The sequence below is a fragment of the Hypomesus nipponensis genome, chromosome 9 (genome assembly GCF_054491055.1).
Source record: "Hypomesus nipponensis isolate SF chromosome 9, ASM5449105v1, whole genome shotgun sequence".
Classification (NCBI taxonomy): domain Eukaryota; kingdom Metazoa; phylum Chordata; class Actinopteri; order Osmeriformes; family Osmeridae; genus Hypomesus; species Hypomesus nipponensis.
In genome coordinates, this window is record NC_140369.1 from 26,890,861 (window position 1) to 26,903,763 (window position 12,903).

General features: G+C 43.8%; 1 pseudogene across 1 annotated transcript; it reads right to left on the minus strand.

Moving 5' to 3' along the window:
• Positions 1 to 6,102: 6,102 nt before the first annotated feature.
• On the minus strand, positions 6,103 to 12,511 carry LOC146274051 (uncharacterized; annotated as a pseudogene). The gene is made up of 10 exons (XR_014766735.1): positions 12,346 to 12,511; positions 12,164 to 12,223; positions 11,624 to 11,684; positions 11,425 to 11,492; positions 11,155 to 11,250; positions 9,823 to 11,024; positions 9,281 to 9,652; positions 8,473 to 9,150; positions 8,284 to 8,362; positions 6,103 to 8,151 (listed from the first exon to the last, which is right to left on the minus strand). The product of XR_014766735.1 is annotated as an uncharacterized LOC146274051 (transcript).
• Between the last annotated feature and the right edge of the window lie 392 nt (positions 12,512 to 12,903).

Below are 12,903 nucleotides of genomic sequence, written 5' to 3' on the forward strand. Positions count from 1 at the left end.
CTAGGGGGAAGGCCGTAACACTGCCCAATGAGCCTATACACGAGGACACACTGAGGTACAAGCAAACAAACATTTATTCATAACACAAAAAGGGAAAGACACAGACGACAGGGTACAGTGGAATTATGTGCGGTGCCAAAGAAAAGTAATCACACATGGGTGGAAAAGAAACAGACATGGGTGGCACCCGCTCCTTACCTAGGGTGTTGAACAGGGGTTAGCTACGTAATGGGGTGTATGCCTATGGGCAGCTTATCTGTTCCAAAGCCCCTGTACGACTGAACCAATAATAATACAACGAAAAGCACGATACAGATATAGTACCGGCGATAACTAGACAAACAAACAGGTGGTAAAACAACGTATAACACTGAACACTAGTCTCGTTAGTATCGGCAACGGCAAATGCACAAACACGACGCCAACAAGCAAAACACACAGGGCTAGAGACTCTCTGAACAGTACACAGGACCAGGTGTAAATGTGGATGGATAGACAGGTGATTGGTGGAGTGTAGTGCGTTGGCGGCGGGGGAGTGGTGACGGCAGCCAATCCTGGACAGAGATGGATGGGCGGAGGTGCACCGGTGACGGGGAAATGGAGGCGGTAGCCAATCACTGATGGGCAACGAAAACGAGGGGAAACTGACAGGGGCAATTGACTGGGTTTTTTGGGTATTTCAAACTGTTCCTTAAGGTCTCTGAATAGGGTATGTAACATTGGTTGGGTTGAAAATTGCCCTGATGCTGTTCTATGCCCTCTGACAGATCCTCTAAAATGTTTCCGGGAAAAAACACTAACTTTTCTCCTTTTATGGTATGCTCATTAATATTTAGATAAGCTGCGCGCTGATTGGTTGGTTATCAACGAGTGAAGCTGGGAGCAAAAACACACACGGCCAACAGCAGCACTCGCTGAAACACCGAAGTTGGAGACTTGAAATAAAAACGTGCAAATAAATCTATTGCACACAATGTTTTCAACAGATTGACTATATATCATTTGAAATGATAACCTTACTTGTTTCCACTTCTGTTGTTGAAGCTAACTGGATTGACTTAGGTGGGTAGAACGTTAGGCTACAGCTTAGCAACCAAACCATATCGTGATTCTACTCGGCTTCAGTTAGCTAGCTAGGCTAGCTCTAGATATCTTGCTGTAAAATAACATGACAAAGATCTGGACAAACATGCATCGTGAATTGTAGATTTTCATTACACAGGTTATTTATTTGAATGAAACACAGTCAGGAACATGAATCAACGTTAGCCCCATTGCCAATAAACTAGGCTAAATTATCACACATTCTACCTATGCTATTGCGTTAACTAGCAAGCTAAACTTGTTTACATGCCTACAGTCGAGGTGTTACTAGTAACAGTTACTAGCAATGCTAACGTATCCTGTATCTAGAACCTGCCTTTCTCCAGTTCTTTCAAATTGATTATCTAGACAGGCGTTAGCAATATGCCAGACTGCTGTTCGTTTTCTATCTATTTTTCGGAAGCTTCCCTTTTAATGCTGACTACAGCTAGTCTAGCTAGAGTCATTTGATGTGTGTAGAAACGTATTTAGCATTCTACCTGGTATGCTATATACAGGAAACGTTAGCATTGCTAATAACTGTTAGAACAACATCATACTGTCCTTATAGCTTGCGGTTGCAATGAGCATACGGTAGGAACAGCACCTCTTTCCAGGTTCAGCTTCCTAGCAAATCCTGCTTGAAATTGTCCAAGGTTGTCAAAACTGTCTTGGGTGAAATGTTCAGAGCAAATGAATTATTGAGTGTCGAACTTCGCGGGGATCTTCTCATAGACAACAGCAGCCATGCCTGTTGAATGTTTGGCTCCTTGGGAAGACTGTGAGTGTTAGCCTTCCCTGTACAGCCTGAACACAGCATTTACGACCGTGGTCCATTTTCAATATCCTTGTTATAATTCAAAACGTTCTTCTTTGTAATTCCTTATAAGTAGCCTACACAGAGCAGCGCGCAGCAAAACTAGAATCGGAGATAGACGCTACCTCAGGCTGGTCTGGATGTAAGTTCTGGGGCGTGACAAAGATACAGACCAGAGCCAATAAGAGGGCGATCACCGGTCCTACGTAGGACCGGTAGCTTTGTTGAAAACCTAGCGTTTTACAGACAATTTTTTTCTTTTTGAGATTTGAATAGGAAAGAGGTGTCGATTAGGGATGGGCGTGGTTAATCGAATATCCGGATATCCTAAAGTAAGTTAGTATTCGAATACTTTTTTCGAATACTTATGAGCGTAGTTTGATTTAAAATAATGTTTTATTGAAAAACCGTCGCGTCGTGTTGTGAATTCTAATAGTTGTGACGTTAGAAAATGATGAAAACCATCAAAAAAGGTAGGCTACGCCCGTGTTCTGCTGCGAGACTCCTTTCATTTCATTTGGCGCTACAAGAAGCATAGTGTCCTGGCTAAGCAGTACCTCGCAGCAACCTCAGTTCCTGCAGTCTTTTCTACGCCGGCCTGCTCGTAAATCGACTCCGTAATCGCCTCTCCCCTGAGCATGTTTACATGTTAATTCTCCTGAATAAAAATGCGTATGGCTAATGCAGTTGTGGCTTATTTATTTTCTTACCAGTAGCCATGTAGAGCTAGCGTAATCGGCTGTTTATGTTTGCATTGTGTGGTGGCGCACCATATCCTATAGGATTCCGTTTCCAAGTTAATATCCAAGTTAATATGCAATATTTCTCTGTGTGTCTTTCGTTTTTATGGTAGATAGCCTACCCAATGTGTTTAATGTAGTCCAATGTAGCCTACTTTTTATTTCACATAATAATAGGCTAATCGCTTTTCCGCCAAATTAAGAGCCTAAGTCTGAAGACGCAGCGTTTTTTCAAGTTCATTGTCTTTTCGTCTAGTAATGAATTGATCTTTCATTTGTTTTCTTTATTCAACCCTTATTTAATCTAATAGTTTAACAGTCCCAATTATTGCCAGAATGTGTGGTGGTTCATGTGTTTACTGTATGCTTTGCGTCACGTCAGGCTAATTACATAACGGAACCACATTAACAAAATAGATTATCCGGATATTCAAAAATAATTTCGGATACTATTCGAATAGTGAAATCAGTTCAAATCTCCATCCCTAGTGTCAATGGACTTTGATATTCACGGTATGTTCAGTTTACCCACCGAACTGTCGTTATTCAACTATGACAAGGTAAAATCGGTTTTGCAGTCAATTGCCCCTTGAAGGGAAGACAAGCACACAACAATAAAGAAAACACACGCATTCGAACAAAAACAGTCACGGATTGTCACTGCTTTTTTGGAAGGCCAATACAGACCGCTTTCCTGCTCTCGCACAAGCAGCACGAGTCTTCCTCTCCGCACCTTGTACAAGTGTAGTCTGACTGCCAGCCCAACTTATACCCGCCCACAAAAAAATTGGGTCGGGAAGTTGGGTCTGAGGTGGCTTATTTGGGGGAAAACTACGTCCGAACAGGAGCTTTTCGGACCAATGAAATTGTTAGGGCGGGCTTTAAATGATGATGGACAGTAACGTAATCAACCACATCACCATGGAACCCTTGGGTTGAATTTGTTTTCGACAAACAAAATTATGTAGCTCTGATTGGTTGTAGGTCTATCCAATTGAGCAATGAGGTATTTGTTTGCCCCATACTCACAGCCCAACGGAGAGTTATCAGACTCATATTCTGACTAGAATTATGAGTATGACAACGTCAGGCTAGTACAAGCGTACATAGCGAACGACTTTTCATCACATATTTTAGATGAGAAGAGGAACAGGTTGATTCCAAAAATGCTGATATGCTTATCAAGACAAATCTGCCAGTGATGCTGCTTTATCAGAAGTAAGGTTTGAATACTTTAGTATGCCCCCTCTCCGAGTGAGTGTGTGAAGTGAGAAAGTGAGTGAAGTATGTGAGAGTGAGTGAGACACTACAGATATCAGGGCTCCAGACTAACTTTTACTTTTACTAGGACCACAGTAGCCCCTGACTGAAAATGTTAAGAGCGCAAGAGGAAAATTTAGGGGGAAAACCTTATATTAACCTGCAATGTAATTATTAATGTAACTAGAGAGGGTACAAGTCAGTGGCGAATTTTAGACCCTTTTTAAAGGTGCTCAATTACCTCTAAGTTTCATCTCAGCAACCCTAAAAATAATAATATATATTTTTTAATATTGCTTATCATCATTTGATGCTGGTAGTTCATGAAGAAAGGAACATCCTTAGTTTTTTCATTCTTTCAATATTTTGCATAATAATATATAAATGTATTAATTGTTATCCAGTGAATTTAGGGATTTAAATTAGCAGGGGGTTTAGCACATTTGGAAGGGATTGTATTTACGTCAGATTCTCCTTGGGGGCTGAGCACCCCGAAAGGTCTGATCCTAGAATTGCTAATTTGTAGGGTGTGCTTGCTTCGGTTCTCCCCCCGCCCCGACACTTTTACAACTGATATACAACGACCTACCACATAAGCTTGAGTTTAAATACATTTAATGTGACATTACGCACTGTACATGCAAGTCTTAGCTAAATGACTTAAATGTATGATGCACTTGTCGATCAGTCCTCCCCCGACATCTCGACACAATAGCTACTTGCTGAGTATAACAGCGCGAACAGACGGGATACAGTAGGAACGCTAGTGCTAAATAAGTATTTAGCTGCTCGGCAACATGACGCCGGGTAAGAAGGGCTTGTTAAACTGCTCACCAAAAGAACGAAGGGGAATCCACTTTTGTGGCAGATTAGACATGTTTCGTAGGAACCTAGCGAAAAAAAGCCTAAACCTTCCACGACTTTTAGATAGGTTTATAGGTACCTAGCTGAAAATAGCCTCAACTTTCCTAGACTTTTAGCTACGGTACTAATGCTGAGGGGTCGCTGATATCGCTGTCTTACTAGAATGTCGTATCTATTGCTAACGTGTGCTGACGTTGTGCACATCCGATAAATTCCAAATTTGTAGGTCATGCGCGAGTGCTTGTAAAAAATGCTCGCACTGTCTCAAACTGGTCGCACTATGCGACCATTTGGTCGCAGTCTGGAGCAAGTAAGCGAGAGAGCTTCAACACTGGAATGTTGCACGTTCCCTGCAATAGTATGGAGGACTAAAAGTGCCACAATTAATTAAATAAATACACCATTAAATAAATAAATACACCAGTCTGATCCATTACTCTGATCTGAAGTAGAGTGCCTGGTGCCGTCCACTTAAGCTCAAAGCACATATAATTTGTTAAAGGGTTACTGAGTCCCCACCCCACTGACTTTGATGGGCGAGTTTGACAGATAACAAAATCAATGAAGCACTGCAACACAACTCGTTGTGAAATGTAGCATGAAATACTTAAATAGGGAAATAATTATATATAAAAACATTAAATGAATCGGTATTTAATTAATTCATGATATATTTAAGAACACATTTATGTATTTAATGTCTATTTTAATAAATTAATGACACATTTAAGTAATTATTTAATGGTGTATTTATTTAATGGTGTATTCATTTATTTCATTGTGGCACTTTTGATCCTCCATAGCAATAGAACAGATGGTTGTCAATTCATGATAATAGTAGCCCCTGACTAAATTTTTTGGGAGCGCAAGCAGAAAATTAGGGGTACACCTTATATTGACCTGCGATGTAATCATTAATGTAGAGCGGGTACCATTGTTAAGGTTAGAAAATAGGATTGGAAAATAGGTTAGGAAATTTCGGGGTGTGCTTGCGTCGGTTGCAGATGGGTCCGTTATTTTTTACTGACATTTTTACAACTGATATACAGCGACGCACCACACAAACTTGAGTTTAAATACATTATTTAATGTGACATTAAGTACTGTACAATGTAAGTCTAACCTAAATGACTTAAATGTATGATGAGGCGCTTTTTGAACAGTCCTCCTACACCATGACACTTGCTGATTATAACAGCATGGCGCAAACACAGGCAGGGATACAGTAGCTAACAACGCTAATGCTAAATAAGTATTAAGCTGCTCGGCTCCATGAGAAGGGCTCACGAGACTGCTCACCAAAAGAACGAAGGGAAACCCACTGGTTTGGCAGATTAAGACATGTTCGTAGGAACCTAGCGAAAAATAGCCTCAACTTTCCAAGACTTTTAGCTACAGTACTAATGCTGAGGGTACAGGTAAATCACAGAGGTTTCTCCCACGATTGGTAAGCTACAACAGAAAGGCCTGGCTAGCTGAATGCAGTCATGTCAGTCTTATTTGGCTTCCCGTGCTTGCTTTTTATAACATTTGTAACAGATACAACATGGACTGTTACAGGAGTTAAGGACATTAAACATTTATCTGAGAAAACAAAACAAGTGCACAAAGGTACACATGGAGAACACAGTCAAGCTAAACATGCTAGGCAGAGACAATCGCTATGCAACTGGATGAAGGTCACCAGATTGAACTGAGGAGAAACAACAAAGTGGATAAGAAAAGGCACGTTCTATCAAAGATAATTGATTGTGTTAAATTAATTTATAAATCCTTAATATTTAGTTTTACAGTAATAGTTGTTGTGTTTACTTATAATACCAGGGAGAGTGGTTTAAGTGCCCAGATGTCCGTGGTTTTCAATATTTCCTGAGTGTAATGATATTTATAGTCAACAAATGTGGACAGGGCAGACTCCTGTACCTGTAAAGGAAAAAATGGGGTCCCCATATCGAAACTCGGTCACGACAATGTTTATTACAAATTATTTATTGTATTTCTTTAAATAATACAATTTAGTGGCACTGGTTATCTGCTATATATCAAAACAATGTAAATGCCACACTGAGATGACTAATCTACATCTACAAATACAGTGTTGTACATTACCATTACATCATAATTGTATTTACCCTTGTATATTGTGTATTAAGAAGATTTTGTATTGTGAGTAGGCACTATTGTCACTGTTTGTATTTGTAATTGTGATACAAATAATTGAGATGAACACACAATCTTATTTTGGCCATTTATTGGAACATTGTACAGAAAAAACACATTAAATGCAAAACGGTCATATTATTTATTTTAACTATTTACAACAATTTCTGTACACTGTTTTTCAATTTCTTCTCAGCCCACCTTTTCTTCTCTACCTTGTAGAAGGCTGACTGTTGAAACTCCCCCCAGGTCATTTCAGCATTCATTCCATCTGCCTTGTACAGGGACAGCACCCTGGTAGGACAGTAAATGTACCTGCCCGCCACACCCCGGAACGAATGGTACACATGGGGGCTTTCTGGCCCCTGCTTGACGGGCTTGCGGCAGAACTTGCAGAGCCGACCGGTGGGCTGCTGTTCTGCTGCCCTCCGTTTCCCCCGCAGATCAGCCAACCTCTGTGCCTCTGCTGACCTGAGCTTGGTTGCCTCAAGCTCTTTTGCAAAGAAAGGTGTGTCCGCAAAGTCCTCAAACGGCATTCTGGGGTCATTCAGGCCTTCTGCTGCATAGTGGAGCAGTAAAATTACTTGACCTCCCCAGACTGGTAGAAGAGGTGGATGGAGGAACCGTCTCCCTGGTATCGCGACTTCGGCTGGCCACAAGCAAGACAGTTCCTCGTCTTCTTTTTGCCCAGCTGCTGCTGTTGTTGTTGTTGCAGTGCCGTCTGCTTCTGGACGATGTCCCTCACCATATCCTCGATAGCAGCCTTGGTCAGAGGGGCCTCCTGGGGATCTCTCCCAAGTGGATTGACCGCAGCGGGTGGTATGGTCACCACCGGCACGCTCTTGGTCTCACTCTCTGCCGTCAGGTGCTGCCACAGCTGCTGCGTCTCGAGGAGTTTCTCTGGGCTGGTGTTCAGGGACGTGCTGGCGTTGGTCCGCTTTGCCCAATGCTTCACATACTGTGAAATGTGTTGCTTTGTTGTTGGATGCAACAGGCTATTGGGATCACGGGAATCAGCCTGCACCAAGCCAGCGTAGTCACTGTCCACCCTCTGCAGGAAATCCTTCGACCCTTGGTGGATTCCTATGAGGCCGTCGATGACCTCCTTCATGGCCTCTGTCCACCGGGAATGGTCCAAGACGTACAGAAGCCCGCCTGCCTTGATGGACATTGTGCGAGCGGCACGTGGGTTTGCTGTGATGGGCAGTGCAGGTGTCGTTGGCAGACCTGAAGACAAGTAGAAATAACACATAATAAATATAAAATCTTGCTCTATCAAGCATCAGTGCAACTTGAGTGTTGCATCTCATTCACATTTGACTTGCAGATGTGTAAAATGAGGAATATTTGCAAAATTACCTTGAGTGGAGGTTGATTGGTGGGTTGGCTGGAGTGTGGTCTGGGGCAAGACTCCAGAAGCCTCACCAAAGATGTCATCCTGCAACAGTGGAAGTTCATGCATTTCAATTAAAATGTGTGCTTCGTCTGCAGATATAACCTGTGTAAGTTTGAAAGGGTACATTACAAATTGCTATCAATGCAACTTACATTGTCTTCTGGCGTGATGAAGGGCTGGTCGGCGACCACCTGGTCAGCCTCCTCTTCCTCAGCTCCCTCTTCATCAGCCCCCTGGGACCTGTTCTTGAACCAGTCCAGAGGCACGGGGCGACAGCCTGGCTCCACATACTGCAGGCCAAATCTCTCCCCTGTGTCTCTGTGGCTCAACTGCAGTGCAGGGTATTTGGCATGGCCGGTCACCCTCTCCGATGCCACGTTCAGCTGCATGATGAGCACTGGGTCAAAGACTGCAGGTAGCTTCACGTCAGGTAACTTCAGATCCACCAATCTCTGAAAGTTCCACCGTGCCATGCCCATCATGCCTTGTGCCTGGAAGAGCTCGGAGGAAACACAGTTGCCTGTGATCCACCGTGCCTGATGCGAATGGAAGCCCTCCTGTTGGGAGGTGCCTCTCACAGGGATCCACACTGGCACAGCTGCTCCTTCACCCTTGACGTGGTTGAGCTGCACTGTTCCTCCGTGTCTGTAAAGGATCCCGTCCTCCTCCTCTGGATCACTCAGGCAGCCTCTCAGGATGTGCACCCTCTGGAGTCTCCACAGCTTCAGCATGGACGGCTTGAAGAGGTAGACACCATTGGGATCTGTCTCTAGGAAGAACTGCTTGAGGACGCTCTCCACTCTCTCCAGCAGCTCTATAGGTTGTGGTACCTTACAATTGAAAAAAGTATTACAGATTATTTCATATGCATTAACGGAATACAGAAATGAAATTACGTATTTTTCTTATTTATGTTATAACATAACAAGCATTATTAATGTTGTGAACATTCAAAAGTACTTTGGTCCGGCAGTGTTCCGGATATGCTGCTTTGTGGGATTGGCAGGCCTGATCCCACAGAAGGCGTATGCCTCCGTCAGCCTCTGCAGGTCGGTCTGGTCCACCACACAGAATGCGGCACTGAGGAACCGGCAGAAAGTGCTGTGGAGTGTATGGTGCTCTGACACGCACTCCCTGGAGAACCGCCGCATGCAATGGAAAAGGTCCAGTTTGACAGTGATGTCGCTGCTGTACTTTCCCCGGGAGGCACATGAGTTGGTCAGGATCCCAGATGTTGCCTCCGTCACCACAGCTTCCGTGGTTTTCCATGAATCCCAGTGAAGGTGCTCCTGGGGGTCAAGTTTTGGGATCCGGAAATCAGCACAGCAGTCCCTGCTCACACAGTGAGAGAGAGAGAAGAAACAATTTAATTAATGATAGGCTTTGAGTTTCTATGTCACTTGCATACAGTTAATCTCCTGTAACTATATAGTATATTATATTTTGCTAAATGTTTTTGTCCTGTGTAGAATTGAATACAAAAGCTGTGATCTGGCTTTTACCTGTCCACCCACTGGTACTTTGCCTTCGGCAGTCCAGCTGAGTCGTAGCGATGAGACAGCCCCTCGTACATGGGTTCCAGCGACCGGTCACTCTCTGACTGAAGCATCGCCCAGGACAGGATCATCCAGTTCTCGTTCATCACGGAGTACGAGGACATGGTTCCGGATGAGAGCACCACCTTCCGAGTGTGGTCAGCTCGAATGACCTGCCCAAAAGTGCCTTGCAGGACAAGAGTGAGGGTCTTTTCCTTACGGTGGTACTCATGCACGAGGCAGTCTACGAGGTAGCGGGGACTGGTGGCTACCCCACACCAGCCATCGGTCGAGTCGTAGGCACCAAAGGGATCAGGGGTGTTGTCCTTCCGCATGGTGCCTGTGATGGTCTTCTGCCCATACAGGCCGGAGTCACCATCTTGCACATTCTGCACAGTCAACAGATAGGCAAGGTGTGCCCTCTCGTACCGTAGGTGCAGAGCCTCATTCAGCTGATTTGCCATGTCTGTGGCCGACCTCCCTGTGCGACGTAGCTCATCCATTACTGTTTTGCAGATGGCTTTTTTGTGGGTGGGAAATGCTGGCAGGATGTTTCAGAAGAGTTGTGGCAGCATTTCCATCCACTGGGGTTTGTCAGCAAACCAGTACCTCTTGCATGTTTTGCAGTTCAGCCGAGAGGCCAAGATGTAGTACTGGCCGCTGGTCCCAATGATGACCCCGGGGTCGCCCAACTCCTGCCGAAACCACATGGGAAGTGGAGCAGCCGTAGAGGCAGGGTAAAATGTAATTGTTCCTCACTCTCTCCATAATTGCATGCTCCGGTTTCCAAATGAAAAATGGATGTAGCTGGAAGTACTTGGGAGATGGCATATCATAGACTGGATCTATGAGTTCTGGTTGGGGTGGATAACGCCACAAGGAGATCATACCCATCAGATGTCGTACAGGTCGAGATCCTGGCCAAAGTCCCAAAGATTCCATCTCCGTTTTCATCCACATCTTCTGGTTTTGGGAGCAGTTCCACTGGCTGACGTCTTGGTCCTTCCTATGGAGTGGTGGTGGGATGGTAGACGGAGCTGGGGTAGGTAGAACACCAGCTGCGGCTGGAACAGGACAGGGTAGAGCGACAGCAGCAGACGTGGCAGGAGATGGAGCAGAGCGCGGTGGCATGGTGGCTGCAGACAGCACAGGAGCCAGTCGGGGAGAGGCTGCAGGATGACAGATGATAATGATGAGCAACTACATTCTGTAAACAACAGACTAAATAAATAGATTTTTAAACATATAAAATATTATTAAATACAAGTAATTATGTTATTAAATAATAGTGACTCATACCTTTTGAGATAGCAGTGTTTGCTGACTCTGTACACAGGCCCAGGGCAAGCAACTCGGGCGGAACTGGCACTGGAGCCTTCACTGGAACTGGGGGATCTAATGACAAAAATATGTATACAGCTCACAACCTGTCTTTTTGCTACCGGGACTCCTGCCGGGACTGCAGTGAGAGATGACTTTCAAACACAGGCTAAGAGTTAAATGAGGTAAGTAAGTTATGTTTAATTAAATCTTGTATCTAGTTAGGCACATGTGGACATCAATATTAACCTGGCAACAAAGAGGTGAGTCCATCACCCTGGTCTGGTCTGGAGAGTGTGCTGCTGGTTTACTCTTTTCTATTACAGAAAACACAATGTTATTCTCAACATCTAACATAGTAGCTCATGCAAAACACAACATATTGTTTGTAGTATGTTTTTAAATTGCAAGAGATTCAGATGTAGTCCTAGGAACATGATCATTTTACCTTGAGCAGTGCTGGGGTCCAGTCTGTTACCAGGCGGTTTAGACTGAGCAGCGGATGGTTCCTGAAAAATAAGACACAAAGTTAGTCACCGTGTAAAAGTTATATTTCTGACTGATAGAGGCAAATTGCATGTGTGCTTTGTTTGCATGTAAGAACTTCTCTCAATTCAATCTGTCAGCAACTATCAAACAGCTTTGATCCTAAATAAATAATTTTGTTCAAAAATCTGTTAAGCAAACAATGCAAACAGTGGCATGCACATTCATGCAGTCATCATGCAGAGTATAAGACAAATAACGCTTACCCTCAACAAAGAGCCTGTAAATTCATAATGGGAATCATGCAGAGTATAAGAAAAAAAACACTTACCATCAACGATGGAGAGGATATAAATTCATGATTGGAGTTTTGAAAGGCAGAACACCATAAACATTGAACAAGGCCAGGAACGTGGCATGAACACTGAACAAGGCCAGGAACATGGCATGAACATTGACCAAGAGTCATGTATTGGTCCCAACAACTGATATGCAAAGAGACCTCGGCCTGCTGTTCTCTTATTCCTGGGAGATGAAGATGCACCTGAAGACAGGGCAGCAGCTAGTGACAAAGCAGAGATGAAAAGATGTACAACATGCTGTCAAGTAGCAGTTCAAAAGCATATTGCTTTAAATGTGTCCTCAGTCACACACAACAAGGCCCACAAAAGAACATTCACTTACAGCCCTGCTTGACCATCTTGGAGGGGGAGATGTTCAGCATGGCTTGCTCCAGGTCTTCATCTTCATCCATGACTGTGGTGCAAACAGGAAAGAAACAGAAGAATGTATTCCTTTCACTGTACAATAGTTACATTTATATCCTATCTGTTACATGCTTCAAATGAAAGTTAACCATAATCACGAGCATTGGACGAAAGAGCACGAAAGAGCACGCCCATGCCTTCATCTGTTCCTCCTTTATGGGTGCTGACTTGTCCTTCAGAGAGACAGAGGGGTCCTTCCAACGCTTGGCTTCCTCAGTTGCATCTTGTAGAAGGTAACCATGTGACCCCTTCCGAAAGACCACCACCACTCTCCCAGGATAAAAACTAAAAACTTGCTTAGACATCTGTATTTAAAAGAAATAACACATTCAATAATTACAGCAGATTACATTTCAAGAGGGGGTGGTAGCCAGAGTATTTTCAAACAACACTGCCCTACAGTAGATCTGTATCTATTCGGTGAGTGTGCTTACTTGAGGTGAATGTGCCTCATCTCAACTCCCCCATCCTCCCC